This window comes from Cervus elaphus, chromosome 18 (genome assembly GCF_910594005.1).
Source record: "Cervus elaphus chromosome 18, mCerEla1.1, whole genome shotgun sequence".
Taxonomy (NCBI): domain Eukaryota; kingdom Metazoa; phylum Chordata; class Mammalia; order Artiodactyla; family Cervidae; genus Cervus; species Cervus elaphus.
The window spans coordinates 55,845,252-55,851,251 of NC_057832.1; positions in this window are offsets into that span (position 1 = coordinate 55,845,252).

Genomic DNA, 6,000 nt, shown 5'->3' on the forward strand with positions numbered 1-6,000 from the left:
ATTCAAGTTAGTGGAAGTCTCATTTTATGGAGGATGGGGGTAGAGGCTGTGAATTGAGAGAGATTCATCGTCCGAACACTGAGGCCTCTTCAATTAAAACCAACTTCAGTCCAGACTATGTCTCGGAGTTAGTATAGATTCCTGACAATCGCCTACATCTATAGGGAGATTCAGTAAAGGCAAAGATTACAGACTGGTGAGATATCCCTAGGCACTCACCAAGGTAATGAATAATACTAATGCATTTAGAATTATTTCAACAACAAGGTTTAAAACAAACGAGGCTTTTTTTGGTTGACCTAACTCATGTTTATTAGGGAAAATTACTTTCAAAACTAAATTAATATTAAATTAAAATACTAAAAATTTTATTTGGGGAGATTGTTATTAATACATTAAAGAGTACAATTCAGAGAAGAAAAATGATCCGTTTTGCTCTTAATTTGGATCTTTTTTCCTTCATTCATTTAAAATTTCTATAACCTATTTATATAAATGACAAATGCTTTTTGCTTAGCTTCCTGGAATCCATGTATGTATAACTGATCATTGTTCTATGTATGTGTGTGGGGGGGAATAGAATTCTGATTACAAAGTGGGCTTTGTTTGTGGTAGCATACAATTTAAGCTTCAGTCTTTGAATTGAATTTACAGTTTTAAGGTGAAAAGGCTTAATATCAGTGCAAGTAAATATGCAATTAACATTGCTTGTTAAATGCAGAAACAGTCATAAGGCCTGCACTCACAGCAGCAACTTGAACACAGCGCAGTCTCCACAGGATAAGAGGAAAATGAAGTCATGTTACCAATAGAAAAATCTCCTTTTGTCTAAGGTAGAATTAGGCATCAGCAGTATCAGACTGCTAATGCAGGAAATGTGGGTTCAGTCCCAGGGTCGGAAAGATCCCCTGGAGAAGGAAACGGCAACCCACTCCAGTATTCTTGCCTGGGAAATTCCATGGACAGAGGAACCTGGTTGGCTACAGTCCCGGGGGTCACAAAGAGTTGGACACAACTTAGTGACTAAACAACAACAAATACGTAACTACATGGTTAAGCAGGACCAATTTTTAGTTAATTAGGATTTAGAACTATGACATTATCACAAAATACAAAGTAGAGATTTCATTTTCAAGTGGCTTTCCTTGAAAGACAATTTAATAGCTAGCATTTAGTATATTTATCAAGTAGCATCAGTCAGTCAGTCAGTTCAGTCACTCAGTTGTGTCCGACTCTTTGTGACCCCATGAACCACAGCATACCAGGCCTCCCTGTCCATCACCAACTCCCAGAGTCCACCCAAACCCATGTCCATTGTGTCAGTGATGCCATCCAACCATCTCATCCTCTGTTGTCCCCTTCTCCTCCTGCCCTCAATCTTTCCTAGCATCAGGGTATTTTCAAATGAGTCAGCTCTCCACATCAGGTGGCCAAAGTACTGGAGTTTCAGCTTCAGCATCAGTCCCTCCAATGAACACGCATGACTGATCTCCTTTAGGATGGACTGGTTGGATCTCCTTGCCGTCCAAGGGACTCTCAGGAATCTTCTCCAACACCACAGTTCAAAAGCATCAATTCTTCGACACTCAGCTTTCTTTATAGTCCAACTCTCATATCCATACACGACTACTGGAAAAAACATGACCTTGACTAGATGGACCTTTGTTGGCAAAGTAACGTCTCTGCTTTTTAATATGCTATCTAGGTTGGTCATAACTTTCCTTCCAAGGAGTAAGCATCTTTTAATTTCATGGCTGCAATCACCTTCTGCAGCAATCTTGGAGCCCAGAAAAATAGTCAGCCACTGTTTCCCCATCTATTTCCCATGAAGTGATGGGACTGGATGCCACGATTTTAGTTTTCTGAATGTTGAGCTTTAAGCCAACATTTTCACTCTCCTCTTTCACTTTCATCAAGAGGCTCTTTAGTTCTTCTTCACTTTCTGCCATAAGGGTGGTGTCATCTGCATATCTGAGCTTATTGATATTTCTCCTGGCAATCTTGATTCCAGCTTGTGCTTCCTCCAGCCCAGCGTTTCTCATGATGTTCTCTGTATATAAGTTAAATAAGCAGGGTGACAATATACAGCCTTAACGTGCTCCTTTTCCTATTTGGAAGCAGTCTGTTGTTCCATGTCCAGTTCTAACTGTTGCTTCCTGACCTGCATATAGGTTTCTCAAGAGGCAGGTCAGGTGGTCTGGTATTCCCATCTCTTTCATCTCTAGATGGTCAACACCGAAATCAGATTGATTATGTCCTTTGCAGCCAAAGATGGAGAAGCTCTATACAGTCAGCAAAAACAAGACTGGAAGCTGACTGTGGCTCAGATCATGAACTCCTTATTGCCAAATTCAAACTTAAATTGAAGAAAGTGGGGAAAACCACTAGACCATTCAGGTAAGACCTAAATCAAAACAAGTAGCATAGGAGATCTGAAAAACTGTTTCTCATAGGTCTCCACAACATGACAAATAATGATAAAAACAAAGACTCAAATGGGCCCCTGACTTTGTTCAAAACCCAGGATTAATCTACTATTCCTACCAAATAGCTAGTCGAAGCAGGTTAAATTGGGCATCCAGCTCCTTGTTTATTTCCTTCTAAATGTTATAAAAGCCTGCAACTCATGCATTTGATCAAGGTGGGTGTTCCTGCACCCCTCCTATTTCCACACACCCCTCCATTCAGCCTTGGCACACTTGTGTATTTCAAAGTTGCCTCAGGTATTCTAATCAGACCTGAGTTCACCTAAGTAAAACAGTGGAGAAGTAGGTGTGGGATGCACTCACCTGGAACTCCTGACAATGGTTATCTGTCACGCTTCATAACTTTCTCCAGCCTTACAAGCCACAACAGTTGTTAAAAATGTTAAAGATGAAATTTTAAATTAAACTTAGACCTTTTCTTATTCAAACTTCTGTGGCCCTTTGGGGACACCTCAGAGTTCTAATTTCATAAGGAAAATGCATTATCTACAGAAACACATGGGTTTTCATGAATCTGATTATCAGTGCTGTCAACTCCTGAAGCACTCTTTAATGACTGTTTGTTGGATCTGCTACAATCACATAAAGACACACACAAAGCTGCTGAGTCTTAGTCTACAAGGATAGAAATGTTAAGAGTAAGTGTAAGTCACGTACAAGAAGAATTAACACACATACATGGATTGTTCATAGACCTTCCATTACAAAGTGTTCTGGTATACTTTCTATTGTATGCTTGTGATCTGACTGTACTACACTCTTGTAACCAACTATTTGCCTGGACAAAGTAAGGAAAATGTGTACATGTTATAATACTACGTGTGTGAATTTGGATATCATAACTATTTATAAATTTTGCTGATGGTCACTTTCAGACTCAATGGCCAAAATCAGTGATTGAGAGAATAAGACTGTTAGAATTAGACTGTTGAGATCCTTCCATGCAGCACTTTCCTAAGAAAGGTTTATCACTGATGGCAATATGAGGTGCATATTAGTGGTAATCAGATATGCATTTTTATGTCAGTTATTATGTATTTATCTTTAATGAGTTTTAGCAAAATATAACTAGTACATAGTAATAGTACTAGTATAAATCAATTTGTTTCTTGGAAATTATTACTTAGGATGAAGCTAAAGTCAATAGGCACTTGGACTGGTGAAATTTGTTGTTTTTCTTGCCTTTCTTAACCTATCAGCTGTTTTCATATATAAGGTTTTCTTGAAGTTAAATTTGAAAGGCTACATGCTATATGATTCCATTTATATAAAACTCAAGGAAAGGCAAAACTAGTGTGAAAGAGAGCAGATCAGTTCTTGTCAGAGCCTGAGGCTAAGGAAGTCAACTGCAAAGGGGCATAAGGAAACTTTTTGGGGTGAAGGAAATGACATGTGTGGTAATAATTATATAATGGTTTACATATGTCAGAATTAATTGAATTCTGTGGTGAATTAATTGAATTCATCATAAAAGTGATGAATTTTATTGTATATAAGTTGTACTTCAAGAAAACTAAAGACAGGTTTTGTTCAAGTCATTTAAAATATTTCCTCTCTCTTTTTCCCATTTTGTTTTCTTATGTTTCTATTTCCATGTTCCCATTTTACTTTACAGAATTGGGAGATAAGCACCATTTTGCTCTCCTTAGAGAAAGGATAGTTGCTAGGACAAAAAAATTTCAGAATTTGTATGGAAACACAAAAGACTCAAATAGCCGAAGCAATCTTGAAAAGAAAAACAGAGTGGGAGGAATCAGGTATCCCAATTTCAGACTATGTTACAAAGCTATAGTAATCAAAACATTATGGTACTGGCACAAAAACAGAAACATAGACCAATGTAACAGGAGAGAAAATCCAGAGATAAATCCATGCACCTATGGTCAACTAATCTATGACAAAGGAAGTGAGAATATAGAATGCAGAAAAAAACAGTCTCTTCAATAAGTGGTGCTGGGAGAAATGGATAGCTACATTAAGAAGAATGAAAGTAGAACATTCTCTAACACCATAGACAAAAATAAACACAAAATGTATTAAAGACCTAAATGTAATACTGGACACTATCAAACTCCTAGAGGAAAAAATATAATACTCTCTGATGTAAATTGCAGCAATATCATTTTTGATCCACCTCCTAGAACAATAAAAATAAAACCAAAAATAAACAAATGGAACCTAATTAAACTTAAAAAGTTTTGTACAACAAAGGAAACCATAAAATAAAAAGACAACCCACAGAATGGGAGAAAATATTTACAAATGAAGTGACAAAGAGTATTCATCTCCAAACTATACATCTTATGCAGCTCAATAAAAAAAACAAACAACCCAATCAAAAAATGGGCAGAAGACCTAAGTAGACATTTCTCCAAAGAAGACATACAGATGGCCAAAAAGCCCATGAAAGCTCAAAAAAAAAAAAAAAGCCAAAAAGCTCAGCACCACTAATTATTAGAGAAATGCAAATCAAAATTACAATAAAGTACCACCTTATTACCAGTTAGAATGGCCATCATCAAAAATATCTATGAACAATAAATGCTGGAGAGGGTAAAGAAAAGGGAACTCTCCTACAGTGTTGATGGGAATGTAAATTGGTACAACCACTAAGGAAAACAGTATGAATATTCCTTAAAAAACTACATAAAGAACTGCCATATGATCTAGCAATCTCAATCTTGGGCATATACCTGAAGAAATCCATAATTTGAAAGGATACATGTACCTCAATATTCATTGCTGCACTATTTATAATAGCCAAGACATAGAAGCAACCTAAATGTCCACGGACAGAGGAATGGATGAAGAAGATGTGGTACACACATACAATCAAACATTACTCAGTCATAAAAAAGAATGAAATAATGCCACTTGCAGCAACATGGAAGGACCTAGATATTATCATATTGAGTGAAGGAAGTCAGACAAACACAAATAACATATGATATCACTTATATGTGGTTTCTTAAAAAAATTTGTACAAAGAAATCTATTTACAAAACAGCAATAGAGTCACAGACTTAGAAAATAAACTTATGGTAACTGGGGGAAAAGGAGGAGGGAGGGATAAATTGGGAGTTTGGAATAGACATAGTCATACTACTATAGATAAAATAGATAACTAATAAAGGCCTACTGTGTAATACAGAGAACTCTAGTCAATACTCTGTAATGACCTATATGGGGAAAGAATCTAAAAAAGAGTGAATATGTGTATATGGATAACTGATTCACTTCGCTGTACACCTGAGGCTAACACAATATCGTAAATCAGCTCTACTCCAATAAAAACTTTTTTTAAAAAAAAGAAAGGATAGTTGTTGAATTTGCTGAACATTTATAGAAACTTGATGTCAAAGGAAGTTTTTTGCTATTGAGTAGGAAGCAGGAGAAGGAATCAGTTCCAATAGGATTAAATTAAATAAGAATATATAAACACTAGGCTTCCCTGGTGGCTCAATTGGTTAGGCATCGGCCTGCAATGCTGGAGACTTGAGTTTGATCCCTGGGT